The sequence below is a fragment of the Procambarus clarkii genome, chromosome 11, assembly GCF_040958095.1.
Source record: "Procambarus clarkii isolate CNS0578487 chromosome 11, FALCON_Pclarkii_2.0, whole genome shotgun sequence".
Taxonomy (NCBI): Eukaryota; Metazoa; Arthropoda; class Malacostraca; order Decapoda; family Cambaridae; genus Procambarus; species Procambarus clarkii.
The window spans coordinates 8,889,408-8,916,201 of record NC_091160.1 but is presented as its reverse complement, the minus strand read 5'-3'; the positions used below and the strand labels follow the sequence as shown (position 1 = coordinate 8,916,201).

The following is a 26,794-nucleotide window of genomic DNA, read 5'->3' as shown; positions in this document are numbered from 1 at the left end:
TATTGGCATCCTTGGTGATATTTAGCGCCCTCTGATTATTTTGCGTATTTGATGGCGCTACATAGCCTTCCCGGTTTGGTGCCTTCTTTTGATAATTACTTACTTACTTTTGACGCCTTCACTGCTGCTCTCGACAAGATGGAAGTGATTGCCAAGATGAATGTGAATTATCTTTAATGGTTTTGTGAATGTTAGTACACTTGTACACTAGTCGTGTAAGAATAAAGGGATCATAAATTTTCCTTGTTAATAACCTAGAAAGTCTGTTTTCTTCATACTCTATTAGCAACTAAGTATAGTGGTGGTAAGTATTTCAATACAAAAGTTGATTATTTGCTACATAAAGGTGCAAGTTTGTGGCCGCCTGGAGCTGCTGGGGATGGCTTGGGGCCCCTTCCCCCCCACCTCATGCCTGCTCTGGGTGTTGTACTTGTGAAGGAGATCAACCTAGGTTGTCATTTAGGATCATTGGACCACCAACTGGCAGGGTTTCCGGTGAGGGAGCTGCTTTCAGAGGAAGGTTTGAGTCTGGGATGGTGCAAGATGGAGAAGACTTTGAACCGGCGTGAGTGTACAATACCATAGGACTGTTTTAAAAGAGGAGCACTGATTGGGACAACGCCCTTAAGTGCATCGACAAGCATTTGCCGCCTTTGCAGGCCCGGTAAGTGGTATCCCTCGGCTCCTGCCTGAGCCGTGCAAAACTGGTAATGGGGCCAGGCTGGACAGGAAATGTGTGTACCTTTTTTAAACTATTTTTTTCTGTTCTATCTAATCTATATATATGCACTTTTACCTGAATAAAAGATGTTACAATGTTGGATTTTTAGAGCTTGAACATACTATGCCTAAAGAGACCAATATGCACAGTTTCGGGCAATGTGTGGGAAACAGACTAAAACTTAAAACGAAGAGATCAAAGCATAAATTGAATTGACAAAAAGAAAAAAATAGTAATAATGAATAGAACAAAAAATTTAAACAGCAAAAGTAATTTTAACTATAGACTACAATTTAATTAGTTTATACATGGCGGATATCGGCAGTTAAAAAAAAAGTTGGTCAATAATCAATATTGTTAGATAATAGTTTGACATTTAGGAGGTAAGGTAGGTTACATAGTTTATAGGTAATACTTAATTTTTCTCTTCAATTTGACATGATTGCGAAAGTCATTCTACATTCTGGGTCCCAAGATTTGCAGAGCAGTTTTAGTTTGTCGCACTCTTGGAATATCAAATAGGTATGTTTCTAGTGTGGTGCCCCCCCCCCTCCCCCCTCTTTCCAGCCTGTTGTCATGAGGAGGCTTAGTGGGCGGCTGCCGAGCTGTGATGCTCAATCCTTTTGAAGCCTTGTGCTCCTGCTGCCGTCTTCACTAATTGTGCTGGTTGCTATTTCCTCTTAAGTTTCATTTTTCCTTCCCAACCTCCCCACCCCTCTTCTAATTCTTTCCCACCGAGTCGAAAGATTATTCTTTCGGACATTTATTTTTACGCCGGGTGGTCGGGGAGGCACTCGCCCATAGAACTGTGGTATCCATTGTGAGTTTTATTATTATTATTATTATTATTTATTATTATTATTATTATTTTCTACCAGACGTGGCCACACATTTACAATGCTAACTAGCATATATACATTTTCTTCTGTCCTCCATGGACAGGGTGAGAGATTTGTCAAACATACAGTTCAGAGATTTATTGAACAACCACAGAAGGTGATCGTAGTGCTTTTAAAATGTTAGGCTCAGCTACGTACGTAAATACATATACATAGATTTATGAATGCATTAATGTGAATTTATAATGGTGAAATGCAATTCTGATCAGCTTTATACTTTATACATACATACATACATACACACGTTTGTCTTTTACCCTGACAGGGTGAGATAGCTGACAAGAGAAACTAGTGTGCAATTAAGAACTTAACCACTGAAGGTGATTAAGATGCTTTTACAAGCTCAGGTTATATAGTTACATTACATGGTTAATCTAGGGTACAAGTCCAATATATCAAGTGTTACAGTACTCGTATAGTAGTTAGTTCAGCATACCTCAGCCCAGGAGGGCGAAAGTCAGACAATATGGGACATTCTACAATATAATGTTCAAGAGTGATGTTTTCTCTTTCACAAAGTTGACACATTGTGTACTCGACATTTGGGTTTGGAGAAAGCTGCCAGATACGTCTATATCCCAGGCGTATTCTGGCAACTATGACATCACATTGCCTGTGAGTGAGGGGACGGTTGCCAATCCTCGCCTTCCTTACTGATCCCGACGGACTGATGTTCTTAAGGTGGTGATTGCCGATTGCAGGGCGTATACTCATGATGCACCCCTGGGGGTGGGGCAGGGGGGTGGGGGTCTGTCTTGTCAGGTATCCTATCTTCTAATTGTGACTCACGAATAAGCCCCCATACCCACCATGGAATGTAATTATTACATATTAGTTTCTCCTGCTGCTGAATGATCCTTGTATAACTTCCCAGGCTCGTGGGGTGGGCGACCAGGTGCACCCCCAATCCCCAAGTCGGACTGTTGGAAGACCAGGCTCTGTAGCCCTCACGACAATGGGGCCAGACAAAGTTACTCCTTTGTCCCTCCTGACTACCTCCCTCCTATCCCCCCCCCCCTCCTGTGGTAGGGATGAGCCCCAAGCCCCCAGTGGTGATCATCTGGAGTGGCTACTTCTCTCATTGTGACAACTGCGCCTTTTACCCCCCCCCCCCTCCTCTTTCATTGGGGGTGTTTGACGCTAACACCCCCCCCCCCCTTTCAAGACGCACTCGTAAGATTCCTTCCAGTGCTAATACGTTCCACACCTTATTTGGTCCAGCTACATGGACTAAATACTTTAATCTCAACCATCTGGATTATATACGTCCTGAAGATTTCTTCCTTCATTAACATCTCGTTGATTAGATGGATGCCTCTTACTTTTAACCCCACCTGTATTGGTACAAGTGTCATTGCTGCTGCTCCTCAGGATGCATCTACCTGCTTAGCCATATTGTCCAGCATTGAGAAGACCCCCCCCCCCCCCACCCCATTTAGGGGCCTCCAAAAATGCCCGGTTAAATGCCAGTGTTGGCAGTTATCCTACTGCACTATGTTGCGACTGGTGTTAGGGACCTGAAAGACTGCCATGAGGATGTTAAACAAATCCTTGAAGCCCAAGGTCATTCAGTCCTACAGGTTATGTTCATTCGAACCCCCTCATGGTCATCAGCTTCTACTCATTGTGAAGATCACTTTTGATAGTTGGACCTTTCCACCTGCTATAATTCTTGTTGGAGCCAGATGCTCCTCTTAGGAGTACATTCCCTCTCCTAGACTTTGCAATAAGTGCTGGAAATTTGAGCATGGTACCCTCAAATGCACAATTGCAGTGTATGCCCCATGAGGGGTCACTCTGGTCACTAAGAGTGCTCTTCTTTACAGGCTCACTACCTCAATTGCGGTGACGCCCACCCTACCTTCTGCACGTGTATAAACTACAAATGTTTAGAAGACCTCAATTTGAAGCACCGCAATCGTTTCTTTTCCTGAGGCGAGATACAAAGTCCGCCATCTCTCCTTTCACTAGCATATCTTATGCTCGTGTGTTGCCAATCCTCGGGTCGCTAACCTCCCTCGTTGGAGGAGCCAATCTGCAAGTCCTTCGTACAGGCATTTAGATCAGTAATCTACTATGAAGCAACTGCACTCTTAAGCCAATCACAAGTGGGGAAAAGCTCGAAGTAGCACAAAATAGCCCTGGGAGCCCCCCCCCCCCATGTGGACCAGAATTGAAACAAACTGGAAACGGTTTGCTCCTCTCCAAGAAAGTATCAAAGAGCAGCTGCGATTATCAGTTAGATAAGTTTCCCCCTCATCCAGTCCCAATACAACAGGCCTTGGTGGTTGGACTTTGCCAAAACAATGGTAACTCTTGGGCTGCCAGAGCGGGAGAAGTCCTAAACAGACTACAATTAAAAATCTTGATTCTTGATAGAGGCGATCATCCGCACCAAAACTACACTTGTTCCCCACCGTGGGAGGAGCCTATCTTCAAAATAGTAATAGGTCTTCCGATGAAGTAAGTTGTTGTTATAGATTCAGCTACTCGGAACAGGTTCCAAGTAGCACGGGCTATGGTGAGCCTGTAACTTACCTGGCACAGGAGCGGGGCAAGTAGCACGGGCTATGGTGAGCCCGTAGTGGACTTACCTAGGACGGGAGTGGTGCCGTCTCTGATGAAGTGAGTAATTATCAAAGAAGGCACCAAGCCAGGAAGGCTATGTAAAACCATCATATGTGCAGGGTAATCAGAAGGCGCTAAATATCACTGAGGATGCCAATATGTGAACACAAACGCATAAGGCGAACGATATAAAAAAGTATCCGATTCACCAAGAATTCTATCGAAGGAGAAGTGACCGCGGGGAACGGTCGGAAAGCAAGACACGCTCGTCCTGGAAGTCAGGACATTGAACAAGGATATGCACAACTGTAAGGGAAACAATGCAGTTAGGACAATAAGGAGCAGGGCGGCGCTCCATTAAGTGTCCGTGAGTTAAGTGCATATGGCCAATATACAACCTTGCCAGAGCCGTTTCTCGCCACCGGTTACGATGGTAGGAGGAAGGCCACAGGGACATTACTCTTTAAGAGAACGCAGTTTGTTACCAGTAACAAGACCAACAACCCTGCCAACAGGTAAGAATGGAGGAATGAATAACTGGGTAAAAGTTGGAATACGGAATACCTTTATGGGAGATGGGACAAGTCCGGATAGCTTACTTAGCGGCAGCGTTTGCACGCTCATTTAAAGAGAACAATAGGGCTGGGAACCCAGCAAAACTCCACTGTCTAAAATCTACTGAAAAGTAGATTTAAATCTACTAAAAAGAAACAGCCAATGTTGAATCTCAACTACCAGCTGATGGACTGGATTTAAAGGACTCGAGCCATGAGGGCACTGAGAGTCAACTGTACCCACAAAGGAGGATTGACAGCAAAAAAAAGCAGGAGACGAAGAGCATAGAGAATTGCATAAAGATCTGCCGTGAAGATGCTAATCTCCGGAGGCAGGCGACACAGTGTGGTCAGAAAAAACAACAGTAGCGTACACCGTCTGCAGACTTGGACCCATTGGTGAAGATGGAAACGGAGGGGAATGTGAAGAAAAGTGTTCAAGGGAAAAGGCGTTTCAGGACTGTAGGAGGGGCAAAAGCTTTAGTGATGTGGGTCAGGGATTTGCAATATTGAGGAACGGGGGACCCTCCACGGGGGTAAGGACGGAACAACGCAAGGAGAAATTTTAGTAATACTAACCGAAAGAGAATGTTGCAGGCGAGACAACCGGACAGAAACAGGGAGGTGGTGAAGGGGAACAGGAACTACAGGAGGGGGAAAAGTCAAAGCACGACACAGGCGAGAGTGAAGGTGTTGTAAAGACCGCGCAAGGTAGCGAAGATCGTAGCAATCTTGGCGGTCCTGGAGAGACAGGAAGCCAGTGTCAACGCACAAGCTGAGGGTAGGAGTCAAACGAAAGGCACCACAGCTGGGGCGCAACCCAGTATGATGCAAAGGATCAAGATGGCGAAGAGTAGGAGGAGAAGGAGAAGAGTATGCAGGGCAACCATAATAGAGTTTAGACAGTACGAGAGAGGAATGCAAAGAAAGGAGCGTGCGCCTATCTGCTTCCCAAGAAATATGGGACAAAACCTTAAGTAGGTTAAGGGCCTTAGAGCATTACACTGTGAGGTAAGAGATATGGAGCGACCAAAACAAATGAGTGTCGAAGATTAACCCTAAAAGCTTCGCGGAATCTTGATACACAAGGGGATGACCATAAAGCGACAAAGAGGGACGAAGATCGACATGCTTCCGAGTAAAAGTCATAGCACAAGTCTTGGTTGCAGAGAACTTGAAGATATGAGCGGTGGCCCAAGACGACACGGCATCAACTGCAAGTTGAAGCTGCCGTTTAAGGAGAGGCGAATTATCACCTCAACAGCAAAGAGTAAGATCGTCGACATAAGTGGAGAAGACGCCAGAAGGAAAGGAGGAAAGAAGACAATTGAGGGCAACCAGAAAAATAGTAGTGCTCAGAACACTACTGTTACGTCCCTTGACCTCTGGGTATGGCTCCTCTGTTGCAGTGGTTAGAAAATATATGATAATACGGCCTTGCCTACTTAAGTGTCTAGGGAAAATAAATGAAGCCACTGCTTATTTAACAAAGCAACATACTTTAAGTAAGGGTAACAAGAACATACAAATATATAAATGGAAATACATGCAGCCAGAAATATTAATGCATCAGAATAAAACACAATATCCTTATACAAACACTAATCAATATATTACAACTTAAATGGATAGATGGGTAATGCACATAACGTCTAACCAGGAAATCAACTAATGTTACTGAACAACAAGAGGGACACAGACTTAACTCCACAACATGTCCACACCAGCCAGTTCCACCCACGCGACTGCGTTGCTCGAGCATGCATGGCATGGCGTCTACAAATTACCAACTAAAAAACCCACAATAACCTCTAGATACTCTGCTATTAGAGAGTAATACTAAGAAACATAATTTAACTTGTATGTATATAACATTACTAAAGGTGTAAATAAGAAATTAAGTACAATCAATAAGCAGGAATATTTACAGGGGTGAATCAGTGACGCTAGCTGGATACACTGCACGCATTACTGGAACATCCCAAATATGGTCATCCCCCCATGAGACGCTACGGTCTCCCCCCACAGGAATAAAAATGCAATAGCATTAACAAACATTCAATACAGGCACACTACAGCATGCTACATTTAAATTAAACATAACTGGATACAATGTTTATTTAAATAACTGAGGAAAGAAAATAATTGACACATATTTATCATGATGAATGTTAGAATCAAATATATGGATTCGTAACAACTACCTTGGGGCACACCTTCGTATTGCTGAAAAGAGGCAGAATGGGGCACCAGGCCTGACTAAAGGAAGCTTTGGAGGAAGAGAGGGAGATTACCACAAAGGCCAAAAAACGAAGTTGATACAGAATATGGTATCTCCAGGTGGTGTCATAAGTCTTTTCCAGGTCAAAAAGGACAGCAACAACGGAGGTCTTCGCAGGAAAAGCAGTACGAAAATTGACATCCAAGTTCACCAGGACATCAGTCGTGCTGCGGCACTTGCGATAACAAAATTGAGGAGAGAGAGGTGGTGATGGTGTTCCACGAACCACATAAGACGAACATTTACCATACGCTCAAAGAATTTGCAGACAACTCGTGAGGGAAATAGGGCGGAAGGCCTTAGGAGATGTCCCGAGAGACCCCTGTTTCCAAATAGGAAGTACAACGGCATCAAGCCAGTCCTCGAGGACTGACGACGATTCCCTGACCTGGTTATACAGACTCAGTAACTACCGAGATGTGTAAGGAGGGACACGGCGATGCATCTCATAATGAATGTCATCCAAGCCCGCTGCTGAAGAACAGCAGAGGGATAGGGCAGATTGAAGTTCAGAGAGAGAAGGGATGGTGGAGATGAGTGCGAAAATCTAAGAGATGAGATTCAAGAATGGAAGGATTGAGGAAGAGGAGAATCTGAGCTAACATTAGAAAATTGGGAACCCAGTTCGGTTGCGACCTTCACTGGGTCCGCCACAAGAGTATCTCGGAGGTGAAGGGCCGATGAGACATCTGGAACGAACTTACCTGATATCTTGCGGATATGCTTCCAGATCTGCGGCAGAGGAGTATCGGACGTAATGGTGGAAACACAAGATTTCCAACTCTCACGTTTAGCTGTAAGGATGGTCCTACGGGCCACCGCACTTGCCTTCCGAAACAAAATAAAAGAATCAGGTGTCTGCCGGCGTATGTATTTCTTCCAGGCTGCACGCTTACAGCGCACAGCCCAAGGACAGTCCGCTTTCCACCATGGAACGCAGTTCCGCGTGCCCCGGGAGGTAGAGTGAGGAATAGAACGGAGGGGAGCATCGAAGATGGTGTCATGAAAAAGGAGGAGGGCACGAGGGAGAGGCATAGTGGAGAGGTCGGAGAAAGTAGCATGGAGGGTAAATAGGTTCCAGTCAGCCTTTGCAAACTGCCACCTAGGGAAGGAAAGGGGGAGGGTGAAAAAAGAAAAAGGTAACAAGGATGGGGAAATGGTCACTGTTATGGAGGTCATCAAGAACCCGCCATGTGAAATCTAAGTAAAGGAACGACGAGCATATAGAAAGATCAAGACAGGAAAGTGTGCGAGTGCAAGAGTCCACATGAGTGGGTTCACTAGGATTTAGAAAAGACAGGGAAGAAAAGAGAGGACAAACTGTTTGAGAAGGCAGCCTCGAGTGTTTGTCTGAACATCACCCCAGAGGACATGTCGACAGTTGATATCACCCAACAGGAGCACCGGATCTGGCAAGGAGTCCAGTAGGTGCTTAATATCAGGAAGAGAAAGTGGGACATTTGAGGGGAGAGATATGGAACAAACAGTATACCATTTACTCAGACACGGGCAGCAGAACATTGGATAGGCGATTGAAACAGTAGGGGGACGAAGGAAATATCAGTACGAATCAAGATAGCAGTAGAGTTATGAGTTCCAGCAAAAGCTGGGGTGGGGGGGGGGGGAGAGAAAGGAATAACCACGAAAGTGACCAGGACGAGCACCAAGCATCGGCTCCTGGAGACGCACACAAAATTTTCCTTTGAAGAATAGACATTGGCAAAAAGAAAGGACAGCAACAGAGAACAATGAAGAAACAATAGTAAAGAAGAACATAGCATATTAAATAAGCTCAGGATCTGAATCAGCGATGTCAGGGTTAAGAGGCATGGGTAAACTGAGTATGGATGGAGTGAAGGGAGCGGGACGACAGATCAGAGGCAGACGGGTAGGGTCTGGAGGAGGAGGAGGAGACAACCGAGAGGGGCGGTCAAGGACAGCAGGAAGGGGGTGGGGGGCATAAACTGGGGAGCGCACCTCAACTAGGGCAGCAACCGAGAGGGAATCAGAGGCTGAAGATACCGCCATAGCTGGAACGACCACCGAAATGGGAGGAGATGGAGCGAGTGTGTCAGAGGTATAGGGGGCGAGAATGAAAGCGATGCCTTCTTACCTGCCCCCCCCCCCCTCCCTGTCTGGCCCGTTGTCGACGTGAGGGGGCTTAGTGGGCGGTCGCCGGAGTGTGATGCTCCATGGGTCAGCCCTCTGTCTTTTTGCAGCGTTATGCTCCTGTTGCTGTCTTTACCAATTGTGCCAGACATCTTTTCCTTTTCCTCGTGTTTCATATTTCTCCCTCCCCCCCTCTTCTCCTTTCGAATTGTCATTTCCCGCCGACCTTTTGCCTGTTTTGGTCATTCTTTCGGCCTTCTTTTGTTTTGATGCCCGGGTATTTGAGGAGGCATACTCCTGCACCCATAGAACTGTAGTACCCAACGGCTCGAGCGAGGGGAACCTTTTATTGTCAATCCTCCTTTCATCACTGAACCCGATGACGATGGACTGACGGTTCTTAAAGTGGTGTTTGTGGGGCATATACTCACGACGCACCCCTGGGGGGCCCCGGCAAGATCGGCAATAAATCTCTTGTTGGGTGTCCTGCCTCTAATTGTGGCTCCGAGGTGGGTGTGGGGGCACATTCGTGAATTAAAGTCTTTCCTCTTTTGTATGTCGATTATTGTTCCTCTTATACCTTCTCGGGCCCGTGGGGGGGGGGGGGGGCGTGGGAAAGGGGGAGCGACCAAGCCCCCGAGTCGGCCTGTGTTGGAAGACCGGGCTCTGTAGCCCCCGCTGCATTGGGCTCCGACCTTGCTCCTCCTTTGACCCTCCTGACTACTCCCCTCCCTCCTTTGTGACTGGGTTGAGCCCCAAGCCCCCAGTGGTGACCACCACGTCCCCTGGCATGGCTCAGTCTCTAGTTGTGACTACTGCGCCTTTTAACACCTCTCTCTCTCTCTCTCTGCGGGTTCTCAACACCGTCCTCACCACGGCCGCACTCGCTCGATTCCTTCCCGTACTGATGGGTGTCAAGCCTTCTTTGATCCCACTTCGTGGGCCAAATACTTTGATCTCTCTCTTGATTCTACGCCTCCTGACAATTTCTCCCTCCATAGGCATCTTGTTGATTCAGTAGATACCTGTTACCTTCAACCCCACCCGTCTCGGTACACGTGTCGTTGCTGCTGCTCCTCAGGATGCAGTCTCTCGCTTGGCCGCCTTATCCTGCCTTGGCAAGACCCCTGTTCAGGTCTCCAAGAACGCTCGGTTGAATGCTAGTGTTAGCACTATTCTGCTCCTGCCCCATGTTGCAACCGATGTTCGAAATCTACAGGACTGCCACGAAGATATTCGGCATATCCTTGAAGCCCAGGGTCATTCTGTCCTCCAGGTAGACTCGTTCACTCGTCCCCCTCGTGGTCGTCGCCATCAACCCCTTTGGGTTGTGAAGATTACCTTTGATAGTAGGACCCTTCTGCCCTCTGTCATTCTTGCTGGTGCCAGGCGCTCCGTCCAGGAGTACATTCCCTCTTCTCGGCTCTGTAATAAGTGCTGGAGGTTTGGGCATGGAGCCCTCCGATGCTCCGCTACTGTCTCTCTCTGTCCTGTGTGTGGGGACGAAGGTCACTCTAAGTCGGAGTGCACTTTCCCCCAGGCTAGCTACCTCAATTGCGGTGAGGCCAACCCTACTTTCTCCCGCGCATTTATACATTACAAGCTTGAGGCAGCCGTCCTCAACATGAAGCACCGGGAACGTCTGTCTTTTCTTGAGGTAAGGCGCCAAGTTCGCCGTCTCCCACCTTATGCTAACGTCTTTTATGCTCGCGTGTTGCGCTCTTCCTCTTCTTGTCCTTCCCACCTTCCTCAGTCTCACAACCATTTCCAGGCCTTAGACCCCGACACACCCACAGCCTCCTCCTCTGTTCCTTTGAGTTCTGTCCCGAAGGGTCCCCCTCATGGCTCTGTCTGGGGTTCCCCTTCTTTCTACCCGGTCTGTCATGTCTCCTGTGTCTTCTTCCTGGTCTCCCTCCGATCCTCCTTCCCATCCTTCTCCTCCGTCTCTAAGCTCTCCACGCCGCCTGTCAGTGCGGGCTGATGTCCATCGCTCTCCCAACAGCCATTGTTTTTGTTCTCGTTCTGCTTCTCCTGTTGAGACGCTTGAATCTGTTGTCCAGTACATTGTTGCTGAGACGCCTGTCTCTGAGTCAGAAGCGAAAGCCTGGCTCCTCTCCTTCCTCCTCCCCGACAGGTAAGAAGGCTTCGCTTTCTTCCTCGCCCCCTACCTCTGACACACTTGCTCTATTCCCTCCCGTTTCGGTGGTTGCGCCCCTTGTTCCTGCTTTGGAGGTTTCGTCGGCCCCCGCTTCCCCCTCGGTTGCTGCCCTTGCTGAGGTGCACTCCCTGGTTTCTGCCCCTCCTGCTGCTGTCCTTGACCCTCCGTTGTCCCCCCCCCTCCTCCTCCTCTTCCTGTCCCTACACGTCCGCCTCTGGTCTGTCCTCCTGCTCCCTTCCCTCCATCTTCACTCAGTTTACCCATGCCCCCGAACCCTGACTTCGCTGACCCTGATCCTGCGCTTCTTTAACATGCTGTGTTCCCTTTTCACCTTTGTTTCTTCGTTGTCCTCTGATTCATGTCCTTTCTCTTCTTGTCGATGTCTTATTCTTCACTGGAACATTCGTGGTTATTACGCCAATTTCCTTGAACTCTAACTTCTGATTTCACGGTTTTCGCCACTTTGTGTCTGTCTCCAGGAGCCGTTGCTCGGTGCTCGTCCTGGTCGCTTCCGTGGCTATTCCTTTCTCCCCCCCCCCCCAGCTGTTGCTGGGGCTCCTAACTCTTCTGCTCTCTTGATTCGCTCTGATGTTCCCTTTGTTCCCTTACTTTCTTCATCGCCTCTCCATTGTTCTGCTGCCCATATCATTGTGAGGAAATGGTTCACGGTTTGTTCCATTTATCTCCCCCCCGAGTGTCCGGCTTTCTCTTCCCGATCTTAAACACCTACTGGACTCCTTGCCGGAGCCTGTGCTCCTGCTGGGTGATTTCAATTGTCGACATACCCTCTGGGGTGATGTTCTGACAAAACCAGGGAGTGTACCTCAGCAAGGGCAGCAACCGAGGGGAAAGCGGGGGCCGACGAAACCTCCAAAGCAGGAACAAGGGGCGCAACCACCGAAACGGGAGGGAATAGAGCGAGTGTGTCAGAGGTAGGGGGCGAGGAAGAAAGTGAAGGGTTCTTACCCGCCGGGGAGGAGGAAGGAGAAGAGCCAGGCTTTCGCTTATGACTCAAAGAGACTGACGTCCCAGCAAAAATGTACTGGGCAACAGATTCAAGCGTCTCAACAGATTCAAGCTGAACGGGCGCAAACATGATGGCCGTTGGGAGAGCGATGGACATCAGCCCGCACTGACAGGCGGCGTGGAGAGCTAAGAGAAGGAGGAGAAGGATGGGAAGGAGACGTGGAAGAAGACACAGGAGACATGACAGACTGGGTAGAAAGAAGGGGAGCTCCAGACAGAGAGCCATGAGGGGGACCCTTCGGGACAGAACTCAAAGGAACAGAGGAGGAGGCGGTGGACGTGTCTGGGTCTAAGGCCTGGAAACGGTTGTGAGACTGAGGAAGGCGGGAAGGTCGAGGAGAGGAAGAGTGAAACGTGGCCCCTCGCCACAGGAAAAGACAAACGTTCCCGGTGCTTCAAGTTGAGGACGGCTGCCTCAAGCTTGTAATTTATACACACGCGGGAGAAGGTAGGGTGGGTCTCACCACAATTGAGGCAGCGTGCCTTTAGGAGAAGTGCACTCCGACTTTGAGTGACTTTCGTCCCCCACACACAGGACAGAGAGAGACAGTACCGGAGCATCGGACGGCTCCATTCCCAAACCACAAGCACTTATTAAAGAGCCGAGGAGAGGTAATGTACTCCTGGACGGAGCACCTGGTACCAGCAAGAATGACAGAAGGCAGAAGGGTCCTACCATCAAAGGTAATTTTTACAACCCGAAGGGGTTGACGGCGACAACCACGGGGGGGACGAGTAAACGAGTCGACCTGGAGAACAGAATGGCCCTGGGCTTCGAGGATATGCCGAATATCTTCACGGCAGTCCTGGAGATTCCGAACACCGGTTGCAACATGGGGTGGGAGAAGAATAGTGCCAACACTGGTATTCAACCGAGCGTTCTCGGAGACCCGAACAGGGGTCTCGCCAAGGCAGGATAAGGTGGCCAAGGGGAAGGTTGCATCCGGAGGAGCAGCAGCAACGACATGTGTACCCAGACGGGTGGGGTTGAAGGTAACAGAGACATCTACTGAAGCAACAAGATGCCTATGGAGGGAGAAATCGTCAGGAGGCGTAAAATCAAGAGGGAGGAGATCAAAGTATTTGGCCCATGATGCGGGACCTAACAAGGCTTGATATGTTTCAATACGGGAAGGAATCGAGCGAGTGCGGCCGTGTCGAGGACGGCGTTGAGAACCCCCAGAGAGAGAGAGGGGTTAAAAAGCGCAGTAGTCACAACTAGAGACTGAGCCGTGCCAAGGGACGAGGTGGTCACAACTGGGGGCTTGGGGCTCAACCCAACCACAGAGGAGGGAGGGGAGCCGAAGGGGTTAGTCAGGAGGGTCAAAGGAGTAGGAGCAAGGTTGGGGCTCAATGCCGCGGGGGCTACAGAGCCCGGTCTTCCAACACAGGCCGACTCCAGGGCTTGGTCGCCCACTCCACGAGCCTGAGAAGGAAAAAGAGGAACAGTAATCGACATAGAGACGGGAAGAAAGACATTCATTCACGAATGTGCCCCCACATCCACCACGGAGCCACAATTAGAGGCAGGGCACCCAACAAGAGACATGTTGCCGATCTTGCCGGGCCCCCCCCCCTAGGGGTGCGTGGTGAGTATACGCCCCACAAACGCCACCTTAAGAACCGTCAGTCCGTCGAGATCGGGTTCAGTGACGAAAGGAGGATTGACAATAAAAGGGTCCCCTCGTTCGAGACGTTGGGTACTACAGTTCTACGGGTGCAAGAGTATGCCTCCTCACACACCAAGGCGTCAAAACAAAAGAAGGCCAAAAGAATGATCAAAACAGGCACAAGGTCAGTGGGAAATGACAATTAGATAGGAGAAGACGAGGGGAGAAAAACGAAACATAAGGAAAAGGAAAAGTTATCCAGCAAAATTGGTGAGGACAATAGTAGGAGTACAAGGCGACGAACGGACAGAGGACTATCCCAAGGAGCATCACACTCCTGCAGCCGCCCAACAAGCCCCCTCACGGCAACAACGAACACGACAGTGAAGGGAAGATGTTCGTTCCCGATGTCTCGCCGGTCCTTCACCTCCGTGGTACTCCTGTGACGGACCCGTTGCAGGTCGCTACCGAACTGGGTTCCCACTTTTCTTCTGTTAGCTCTGGTTATCATCTTTCCTTCTTCATAAACTTGTCCTTGAATCTCGTCCTTTAGATTTCTGTACTCATCTCCGACTTCCCGATAACGATCCCTTCTCTCTCTCTCTCTCTCTCTCTCTCTGAACTTCGGTCTGCCCTGGCCCTCTGACGTTCTACGCCGGCGGGATCTGATGGCATTCATTATGAGATGCTTCGCCATCTCCCTCCGTGCACGTCTCAGTATTTACCGAGTCTGTATAATCGGATCTGGGAGTCGTCGTCAGTCCCTGAGGACTGGCTCGATGCCGTTGTCCTCCCTGTTCGCAAACCAGGGTCTCTGGGGACTTCCCCTAAGGACTTTCGCCTTATTGTCCTTACGGGTTGTGTCTGCAAACTCTTTGAACGTATGGTTAACGTTCGTCTGATGTGGTTCTTAGAACATTATCACCACCTCTTCCCTTCTAAATTTGGTTTCCGCAAGTGCCGCAACATAACAGATGTCCCGGTGAACTTGGAGGTCTATATTCGTACTGCTTTTGCTGCGAAGACCTCCGTTGTTGCCGTCCTTTTTGACCTGGAAAAGGCTTACGACACCACTTTGCGATATCATATTCTGTCCCAACTTCATTCTTTTGGCCTTCGTGGTAATCTATCTCTCTCCCTCCAACGCTTCCTCTCTCGTCGTTCCTTTCGGGTGAGGCTTGGTACCGCTCTCTCTGCCTCCTTTCAGCAATGCGAGGGTGTGCCCCAAGGTAGTGTTCTGAGCACTACTCTTTTTCTGGTTCCCCTCAATGGTCTTCTTTTCTCTCTTCCTTCTGGCGTCTTCTCCGCTCTCTATGTCGACGATCTTACCCTTTGCTTTCGGGGCGATGATTCGCCTCTCCTTCAGCGCCGGCTTCAACTTGCAATTGATGCCGTGTCGTCTTGGGTCACCGATCATGACTTCAGGTTCTCTACATTTAGGACTTGTGCTATGATTTTTACTCGGAAGCGTGTCGTTCTTCGCTCTTCTTTGTCGCTTTATGGTCACCCTATTGTGTACAAGAATTCCGCCAAGCTTTTGGGGTTGATTTTTAACACTCGTTTGTCTTGGTCACCCCATATCTCTTACCTCCGAGTTGAATGCTCTAAGGCCCTTATCCTCCTTTAGGTGTTGTCCCATACTTCTTGGGGAGCGAATAGGCGCACTCTCCTTGCTTTACATTCCTCTCTCGTCCTGTCTAAACTCGATTATGGTTGCCCTGCTTACTCGTCTGCTTCTTCTACTCTTCGCCATCTTGATGCTTTGCACCATACTGGGTTGCGCCTCAGTTCTGGTGCCTTTCGTTCGACTCCCGTCCTCAGCTTTGTATGTTGACACGCTTCCTATCTCTCCAGAACCACCGTGATCGCTACTGTTTTCGCTATCTGGCGTGGTCCTTGCAACATCCTTCCTCTCGCCTCTGTCGTGCTTTAACTTTTACCCCTCCTGCGGTTCCTGTTCCTCTTCACCACCTCCCTCTTTCTGTCCGGTTATCTCGCCTACAGGATTCTCTTTCCGTTCATATTTCTGATGTGTCTCCTCGTGTTGCTCCTTCTTTGCCCCCGTGGAGGGTCCCTCTTCCGCGGTTTTGTACATCCTTGACCCGTATCACTAAAGCTTTTACCCCTCCTACGGTTCTAAAACGCCTTTTCCTCGAGCACTTTTCTTCTCACTCCCGCTCCGTTTCTGTCTTCACCGATGGGTCTAAGTCAGCGGACGGTGTTGGCTACTCTGTTGTTTTTCCTGATCGCACTTATATGTGTCGCTTGCCTCCGGAGACTAGCATCTTTACAGCGGAACTTTATGCTATTCTCTATGCTCTTCGTCTCCTGCTTTCTCGTTGTCAGTCTTCCTTTGTAGTTGTTGTTGACTCTCGTAGTGCCCTAATGGCTCTCGGGTCCTTTAATCCGGTTCATCCAGTAGTTGTCGAGATCCAGCATTGGCTGTTTCTCGTTCACAGTAAATTTAAGTCGGTTGAGTTTTGTTGGGTTCCCAGCCATATTGGTGTGTCTTTAAATGAGCGTGCGGATGCTGCCGCCAAGGAAGCTGTCCGCTCTTGTCCCATCTCTCATAAAGGCATTCCGTATTCCGACTTTTACCCGGTTATCCATTCCTCAGTCCTTACCCGTTGGCAGGCTTCTTGGTTGTCTGTTACTGGTAACAAGCTACGTACTCTTAAATGTTGTGTTTCCTCGTGGCCGTCCTCCTTCCACCGTAACCGGCGGTGGGAAACAGCTCTGGCGAGGTTGCGTATTGGCCATACTCGCTTAACCCATGGTCACTTGATGAAGCGCCGCACTGCTCCTTATTGTCCTAGTTGCATTGTCCCTCTTACGGTCGTGCATGTCCTTCTTGAATGTCCTGACTTCCAGGACGAGCGTGTGTCTTGCTTTCCGACCGCCCCTCGCGGTCGCCTGTCCCTCGATAGAATTCTTAGTGACTCGGATACTTTTGATATCGTTCGCCTTATGCGTTTTTGTTCTCGTATTGGCATCCTTGGTGATATTTAGCGCCCTCTGATTATTTTGCGTATTTGATGGTGCTACATAGCCTTCCCGGTTTGGTGCCTTCTTTTGATAATTACTTACTTACTTAATTCCATTGTCCTTCTTATGGTCGTGCATGTCCTTCGTGAATGTCCTGACTTCCAGGACGAGCGCATGTCTTACTTTCCGACCACCCCTCGCGATCACCTGTCCCTCAATAGAATTCTTGGTGACTCGGATACTTTTGATATCGTTCGCCTTGTGCGTTTTTGTTCTCGTATTGGCATCCTTGGTGATATTTAGCACCCTCTGATTATTCTGCGCATTTGATGGTGCTACATAGCCTTCCCGGTTTGGTGCCTTCTTTTGATAATTACTTACTTACTTACACCACCTTAAATTATGAACATTGTATACAACACTATTAAAACAAATTATACAGTACCATGAGATCATTGGATGTAATATCTTGAGAGCATTGTTTAGTGCACCACGATAACATTTTGTTCAGTATCAGAGCGTGTGGGGGGTGTTGGGTGTTTTATATAATGAATCTTGGCTATTTGACCCCTCCTGATACTATCTTATCGTCGAACAGAGAAACCCAACCATTCCCTGACAGATAAATGACCGACCACGACAGCCACACTTCTGCTACCGTCAGTCGACCAGCAATGGACACTGGAGGGCTTGCAATTATTTAGGGGATCACAGTGGTAAGCGTCTGGTTCAGGGAGAGGGGGTTCAACGGCACCTTTATACAGGGGTTCGGCTCACACTGCCTAGTTGTCATGAGTACACACCCGCTCTCAAGAAGCCGTGATTCCCAGCACTCTCCTTACTGTGGGATGATCTCTCAATCCCCCTTAGTTAGTTATAGTCCACTATCACCCAAGTTATAGCCGTGTCTTTCTCTCTCTCACTTGCCAGGAAGCCTCACCAGAACTAGAGTAAAAACCAGCCAACATATGAGACATTTAATACACACATATACAAGAATAGTTATATTACTATGCAACTCCTTAGGCTGCTTATCAGTTGGTAGCAGCCCAATATTCCCCTTTAGTCTTCATCCTATAATCGTACTAGGTTGCTGCTCACTCCTCAGTTCACAACCTACTGCATCCTAAATATGCATACTTCTTTTATGTTATACACAACTATATATGTTATACTCTTGTATAACTTCACGAGGTTAACGAATGTCCTCTTGATCCTTAATTCATTATCAACGGCTCAGAGAAAATGCTGATTGCCCAGGAGAAGATGGCGACAAACACCGTGTACGTGTCCAGTATGAAGGAAAGTAAATATGCTTACAAGTGCGAAACCCGCTCGTGTATTGAGCACTCTGCACGACCTGTACCCACTCTTTGGATCAACATGATGGCTAGGGGTGGAAGTAGTGCTAATAAATCTGCTTTGTTTGTTGTGTTTCGTGCTTTGGGCTTTGTAGCAGATCGAGATATTTTTGAACATATCATCTATGATTTTGATGATCCTGAGATGATGGAAATGGTAAAGCCATCTCTGGACGAAGCCTTTGTAATTCAGGAGCAGAATGTTGCATTGAACTTTATTGGTTTACTCGGTATTAGACTTGGTGTAACAAAAGAGAAGCGCATAAATTTGCCCGTGAGATTTTGCAGAAAGAAATGTTACCTCACGTTGGTGTAACAGATTTTTGTGAGACAAAGAAGGCATACATTCTAGAGTACATGGTTCACTGGCTTTTGCTTGCCGCTTTAGGTCGACGAGAGCTAGATGATCATGATCACTATGGAAACAAGAGGCTAGATTTGGCCGGTCCTCTCATGACCTTACTTTCCCGAGGATTATTCCGGAACTTGATGAAAGAAGTTCGTATTCACGCTCAGAAACTCTTAGATAAAGGTCAAGAGTATAGGTTGGATGTTGCAGTTAAGCCTAAGCTGATTTCTGATGGACTGCGATATTCTCTGGCCACGGGTAACTGGACAAAACCATCACTGCCAGAAAATGAGGATGAATTAGATGGTCATCCAAGACGGTTCAGGAAGAGAGATGCCAGTGTATTTTTGAGGGGCTCGGAAACTGGCATTGTGGACCATGTCATGCTGACTGTGAACGTAGATGGTGATCATTTTATCAAGATTCGTGTAAGGTCTGTACGCATTCCCCAGATTGGTGATTAATTTGCCTCCCGTCATGGACAAAAAGGTATCTGTAGTATTCAGTACAGGGTGGAGGATATGCCTTTTACAGCAGAAGGTATAACTCCTGACACCATTATTAATACTCATGCCATTCTCTCCCGAATGACAATTGGCCATTTAATTGAAGCTTTACGAGGAAAGCTTGGTGCCAACAAGGGTGAAATTGGTGATGCTACGCCCTTCAGTGATGCCGTGAATGTACAGAAAAATACAATTTGTTACAAGGGTATGGCTACCAATTAAGAGGCAATGAGATTATGTATTGTGGTCACACTGGACGGAAGATGAATGCTCAGATTTTCCTGACTCCTACATATTATCATCGTTTGAAGCATATGGTGTGATGCTCCTTGGGACAGTCCTCTGTCCTTTTCTAGCCTTGTGCTCCTGCTGTCGTCCTCTCCAATTCTGCTGGGCATCTTTTCCTTTTCCTTCTGTTTCGTTTTTCTCCCCCCTCTTCTCCTATCTGCTTGCCGTTTCCTGCCGACCTTTTGCTCGTTCTGGTTCTTCCCTTGGACTTCTTCTATTTTGACGCCCGGGTGCTTGAGGAGGTATACTCTTGCACCCGTAGAACTGTAGTACCCGACGTCGAGAGCGAGGGGAACCTTTTATTGTCAATCCCCCTTTCGTCACTGAACCCGATCTCGACGGACTGTCGGTTTCTTAAGGTGGCGTTTGTGGGGCGTATACTCACGACGCACCCCTAGGAGGCCCCGGCAAGATCGGCGATAGCTTCTTGTTGGGTGTCCTGCCTCTAATTGTGGCTCCATGGTGGGTGTGGGGGCACATTCGTGAATGAATTCTTCTTTTCGTAATGATGATAACCCCTGTTTCGGCTGCTTCTGGTTTACCTTCTCAGGCTCGTGGGGTGGGCGACCAAGCCCCCGAGTCGGTCCGTATTGGAAGACCGGGCTCTGTAGCCTCCGCTGCATTGGGCCCCGACCTTGCTCCTCCTTTGGCCTCTCTGACTCCTTCCCCTGGCTCCCCTCCCTCCTCTGTGGTTGGGTCGAGCCCCAAGCCCCCAGTGGTGACTACCTCGTCCCCTGGCGCGGCTCCTTCTCTAGTTGTAACTACTGCGCCTTTTAACCCCTCTCTCTCTGGGGGTTTTCACCGCCGTCCTCGTCACGGCCGCCCTCGCTCGATTCCTTCCAGTTCTGCTACCTATCAAGCCTTGTTTGGTCCCGCTTCGTGGGCCAAATATTTTGATCTCCTCCCTCTTGATTCTGCGCCTCCTGACGATTTCTCCCTCCATCGACATCTCGTTGATTCCGTGGATGCCTCCATTACTTTCAACCCCACTCGTCTCGGTACACGTGTCGTTGCTGCTCCTTCTCAGGATGCTGCTTCCCGCTTGGCTGCCTTATCCTGCCTTGGCGAGACCCCTGTTCGGGTCTCGAAGAACGCTCAGTTGAATGCCAGTGTTGGCACTATTTTGTTCCCGCCCCATGTTGCGACCGGTGTTCGGGACCTGCGCGACTGCCACGACGATATTCGACATATCCTTGCTGCCCAGGGCCATTCTATTCTCCAGGTGGACACATTTACTCGTCCCCCTCGTGGTAGTCGCCGTCAACCCCTCCGGGTTGTGAAGATTACCTTTGATGGTAGGACCCTTCCACCCTCTGTCATTCTTGCTGGTGCCAGGTGCTCTGTCCAGGAGTACATTCCTTCTCCTCGGCTCTGCAACAAGTGCTGGAGGTTTGGGCATGGTGCCCTCCGCTGTTCCGGGACTGTCTCTCTCTGTCCTTTGTGTGGTGGCGAAGGTCACTCTAAGTCGGAGTGCACTTCTCCCCAGGCTCGTTGCCTCAACTGCGGTGAAGCCCATCCTGCCTTCTCCCGTGCGTGTGTCCATTACAAGCTTGAGGCAGCCGTCCTCAACTTGAAGCACCGGGAGCGTTTATCTTTTCCTGAGGCGAGACGCTAGGTTCGCCGGCTCCCGCCTTATGCTAATATCTCTTATGCTCGCGTGTTGCGCTCTTCCTCTCCTCGTCCTTCCCGCCTTCCTCAGACTCACAACCGTTTCCGGGCCTTGGACCCTGATGCGCCCACTGCCCCCTCTTCTGTTCCTTTGGGTTCTCTCCCGAAGGATCCTCCTCCTGGTCCTCTGTCTGGGGTTCCCCATCCTTCTACCCGGTCTGTCGTGTCTCCTGTGTCTTCTTCCTCGTCTCCCTCCGTTCCTCCTTCCCATCCATCCCCTCCGTCTCTTGACTCTCCCCGCCGCCTGTCTGTGCGGGCTGATGTCCATCGCTCTCCAAACGGCCGTCATGTGTGCTCTCGTTCAGCTTCTCCTGTTGAGACGCTAGAATCCGTTGCCCAGTACGTGGTTGCTGGAACACCTGTCTCTTCACGTCAGAAGCGTAAACCTGGCTCCTCTCCTTCCTCCTCCCCGGCGGGTAAGAAGGTTTCGCTTTCTTCCTCGGCCCCTACTTCTGCCTCTCTCGCTCCTTCCCCTCCCATTTCGGTGGTTGCGCCCCTGTTCCTGCTATGGAGGTTTCTTTAGCCCCCGCTTCCCTCTCAGTTGCTGCCCTTGCTGAGGTACGCTCCATTCTTTCTACCCCTCCTCTTCCTGCTGCTGTCCTGGCCTGCTCCTCTCCGTTGTCTCCTCCTCTTCCTCCTCCTCCTCCTCCGGACCCCGCCCGCCCACCTCTGATCTGTTCTCCCGTTTCCTTCCCTCCGTCTTTGCTCAGTTTACCCATGCCCCCTAACCCTGACTTTGCTGACCCTGATCCCGACCCTGATATTCTTTAACGTGCTCTGTTGCTCTTTCGCCTTTGTTTCTTCCTTGTTCTCTGTTTTTGTCCTTTCTCTTCACGTCGTTGTCCATTCTTCAATGGAACATTCGAGGTTATTACGCTAATTTCCTCGAACTCCAACTTCTGATTTCGCGGTTTTCGCCCCTTTGTGTCTGTCTCTAGGAGCCGATGCTTGGTGCTCGTCCTGGTCCTTCCCCCCCCCCCCAGCTGTTGCTGGGGCTTCTAATTCTTCTGCTCTTTTGATTCGTACTGATGTTCCCTTTGTTCCTTTACTTTTTCCTTCACCTCTCCATTGTTCTGCTGCTCGTGTCTTTGTGGGGAAATGGTACACTGTTTGTTCCATTTATCTCCCCCCGAGTGTCCCGCTTTCTCTTCCTGATTTGAAACACCTCCTAGACTCCTTGCCGGAGCCTGTGCTCCTGCTGGGTGACTTCAATTGTCGTCATTCTCTTTGAGGTGACGTTCTGACGAATACCCGGGGTCGCCTTCTTGAGCCGTTTCTCCTCTCTTCTTCCCTGTCTCTTCTGAATTCTGGTGAGCCCACTCATTTGGACTCTCGGACTCGCACCCTTTCTTGTCTTGATCTTTCTCTCTGCTCTTCTTCTCTTTACTTAGATTTCACGTGGCAGGTTCTTGATGACCTCCATGGAAGTGATCATTTCCCAATCCTTGTTTCCTTTTTCTCTTTTCGCCCTTCCCTCTCTTTCCCTAGGTGGCAGTTTGCTAAGGCGGACTGGACCCTATTTTCCCTCAGTGCTACTCTCTCTGACCTCTCCCTTCTGCCTCTCTCTCGCGCTCTCCTCCTTTTTCATGACACTGTCTTCAACGCTGCCCTCCGCTCTATCCCTCGCTCTTCCTCCCGGGGTCCACGGAAGTGCGTTCCCTGGTGGAATGCGGACTGTGCTCGGGCTGTCCGCTGTAAGCGTGCAGCCTGGAAGAGGCACCGCCGTAGGCAGACGACCGATTCTTTTCTTTTCTTTCGGAAAGCGAGTGCGGTGGCCCGTAGGGCCATCCATACGGCTAAACGTGAATGTTGGGCATCTTATGTCTCAACGATTACGTCCGAAACCCCTCTGGCCCAGATCTGGAAGCGTATCCGCAAGATAGCGGGTAAGTTCGTTCCCGATGTTTCACCGGTCCTTCACCTCCATGATACTCTTGTGGCGGACCCGTTGCAGGTCGCTTCCGAACTGGGTTCCCACTTTCTTCTGTTAGCTCTGGTCTTCATCTTCCCCAATCTTTCCTTCTTCGTAAACCTGTCCTTGAGTCTCGTCCTTTAGATTTCTGCACTCATCTTCAGCTTCCCTATAATGATCCCTTCTCTCTCTCTGAACTTCGTTCTGCCCTGGCCCTCTGCGGTTCTACGGCGGCGGGCTCATTATGAGATGCTTCGCCATCTCCCTCCTAGCACGTCTCAGTATTTACTGAGTCTGTATAATCGGATCTGGGAGTCGTCGTCAGTCCCTGAGGACTGGCTCGATGCCGTTGTCCTCCCTGTTCGCAAACCGGGGTCTCTGGGTACTTCCCCTAAGGACTTTCGCCCTATTGCTCTCACAAGTTGTGTCTGCAAACTCTTTGAACGTATGGTTAACGTACGTCTGATGTGGTTCCTGGAACACCATCACCTCCTCTTCCCTTCTCAATTTGGTTTCCGCAAGTGCCGCAGCACGACAGATGTCCTGGTGAACTTGGAGGTCCATATTCGTACTGCTTTTGCTGCGAAGACCTCCATTGTTGCCGTCCTTTTTGACCTGGAAAACTTGGCGTTATCATATCCACTTGGCGTTATCCACTCGACACCACTTGGCGTTATCATATCCTATCTCAACTTCATTCCTTTGGCCTTCGTGGTCATCTCCCTCTCTTTCTCCGCAGCTTCCTCTCTCGTCGTTCCTTTCGGGTGCGCCTTGGTACCGCTCTCTCTCCCTCTTTTCAGCAATACGAAGGTGAGCCCAGGGTAGTGTTCTGAGCACTACTCTTTTTCTGGTTGCCCTCAATGGTCTTCTTTCCTCTCTTCCTTCTGGTGTCTTCTCCGATCTCTATGTCGATGATCTTACCCTTTGTTGTCAGGGTGATGATTCGCCTCTCCTTCAACGCCGGCTTCAACTTGCAATTGATGCCGTGTCGTCTTGGGCCACAGATCATGGCTTCAAGTTCTCTACTTCTAAGACTTGTGCCATGACTTTTACGCGCAAACGGGTTGTTCTTCGTCCCTCTTTGTCCCTTTATGGTCATCCCCTTGAATACAAAGATTCCGCGAAGCATTTGGGGTTATTCCTTGACACTCGTTTGTCTTGGTCTCCCCATATCTCTTACCTCCGTGTTGAGTGCTCTAAGCCCCTTACCCTCCTTCGGGTCTTGTCCCATACTTCTTGGGGGGCAGATAGGCGCACTCTCCTTGCTTTACATTCCTCTCTCTTCCTGTCTAAGCTCGATTATGGTTGCCCTGCTTACTCGTCTGCTTCTCCTTCTATTCTTCGCCGTCTTGATGCTTTGCACCATACTGGGTTGCGCCTCAGTTCTGGTGCCTTTCGTTCGACTCCCATCCTTAGCTTGTATGTTGACACTGGCTTCCTGTCTCTCCAGGACCGCCGTGATCGCTACTGTCTTCGCTATCTTGCGCGGTCCTTGCAACATCCTTCCTCTCGCCTCTGTCGTGCTTTAACTTTTACCCCTCCTGCGGTTCCTGTTCCTCTTCACCACCTCCCTCTTTCTGTCCGGTTATCTCGCCTACAGGATTCTCTTTCCGTTCGTATTTCTGATGTTTCTCCTCGTGTTGTTCCTTCTTTGCCCCCGTGGAGGGTCCCTCTTCCGCGGTTTTGTACATCCTTGACCCGTATCACTAAAGCTTTTACCCCTCCTACGGTTCTAAAACGCGTTTTCCTCGAGCACTTTTCTTCTCACTCCCGCTCCGTTTCTGTCTTCACCGATGGGTCTAAGTCAGCGGACGGTGTTGGCTACTCTGTTGTTTTTCCTGATCGCACTTATATGTGTCGCTTGCCTCCGGAGACTAGCATCTTTACAGCGGAACTTTATGCTATTCTCTATGCTCTTCGTCTCCTGCTTTCTCGTTGTCAGTCTTCCTTTGTAGTTGTTGTTGACTCTCGTAGTGCCCTCATGGCTCTCGGGTCCTTTAATCCGGTTCCTCCAGTAGTTGTCGAGATCCAGCATTGGCTGTTTCTCGTTCACAGTAAATTTAAGTCGGTTGAGTTTTGTTGGGTTCCCAGCCATATTGGTGTGTCTTTAAATGAGCTGTGCGGATGCTGCCGCCAAGGAAGCTGTCCGCTCTTGTCCCATCTCTCGTAAAGGCATTCTGTATTCCGACTTTTACCCGGTTATCCATTCCTCAGTCCTTACCCGTTGGCAGGCTTCTTGGTTGTCTGTTACTGGTAACAAGCTACGTACTCTTAAATGTTGTGTTTCCTCGTGGCCGTCCTCCTTCCACCGTAACCGGCGGTGGGAAACAGCTCTGGCGAGGTTGCGTATTGGCCATACTCGCTTAACCCATGGTCACTTGATGGAGCGCCGCCCTGCTCCTTATTGTCCTAGTTGCATTGTCCCTCTTACGGTCGTGCATGTCCTTCTTGAATGTCCTGACTTCCAGGACGAGCGTGTGTCTTGCTTTCCGACCGCCCCTCGCGGTCACCTGTCCCTCGATAGAATTCTTGGTGACTCGGATACTTTTGATATCGTTCGCCTTATGCGTTTTTGTTCTCGTATTGGCATCCTTGGTGATCTTTAGCGCCCTCTGATTATTTTGCGTATTTGATGGTGCTACATAGCCTTCCCGGTTTGGTGCCTTCTTTTGATAATTACTTACTTACTTGAAGCATATGGTAGATGATAAAATCCATTCCCGTGCAAGACGGGCCTGTGCAGGTCTTGGTTATGTAGCCTATGGGAGGTCGTGCAAGGGAAGGTAGCTTGCGATTCGGTGAGATGGAACAAGATTGCCAGATTGCTCATGGCGCCGCACAGTTTCTCCGTGTGCGTTTGTCTGAAGTCAGTGACCCATATTCTGTTCATGTGTGCAACTTGTGTGATCTTATTGCTACTGTACGCAACAATGCCTTTGAATGTAAGGGATGCCGCAATAAAACTCAGATATCCCAGATGCGTCTTCCCTATGTCCCTATGCATGTCAATTACTTTTCCAAGAATTGATTACGATGAACATTGCTCCCAGGATGATGGTGATGAAGTGAACATGTTTTAATTTTGGAAGTACAGTACAGTAAGGCATGGTACAGTGCAGTGGTACTGTACACAAAATTATCCAGTACAGTGGTACTGTACACAAAATTATCCAGTACAGTGGTACTGTACACAAAATTATCCAGTACAGTGGTACTGTACACAAAATTATACAGTACAGTGGTACTGTACACAAAATTATACAGTACAGTGGTACAGTACACAAAATTATACAGTACAGTTTGCATATTTTTTAGATTTATGAGAAAAATATTTATTTCAGTGGCTTACGGTATTAAAGTTAGCAAACTCTTACATGGCGTTTTCTTTGTAATGGAGTAAAGTACAGTACATCCTTTTGTACATTATTATACAGAATGGTACTGTACTTGTTTTTGTATTTACTATTTAATATTGGTGTATTGTACCCTGTATTATTTCATAGGCTTAAGAATATACATCACAATATGATCTTGATCAAGTTTGGGTGATAAGCAGCTTCTTAATGGTGTATGAAAGTCATATGTATGTGTGCTATAATTATTAAAACAGAAAACATTTATCTCCTGATGAAGTAATGTAGCTAGTAGGGGCCTGACAGCTAAGTGGACAGTGCTCGGGATTCGTAGTCCTGAGGTTCCGGGTTCGATCCGCGGTGGTGGCGGAAACAAATGCACAGAAGACACTGGAGAGGTAGTGTTATTGCAGGGACTTTGAGGGCATATCCAACGTGTACCATTA

The 26,794-nt window shown here is 48.9% G+C and overlaps 1 pseudogene; it reads left to right on the top strand.

Annotated features, from left to right (window-relative positions):
- Positions 1–16,006: 16,006 nt before the first annotated feature.
- LOC138363392 (DNA-directed RNA polymerase II subunit RPB2-like) lies at positions 16,007–26,064 on the top strand (annotated as a pseudogene).
- Positions 26,065–26,794: the final 730 nt, after the last annotated feature.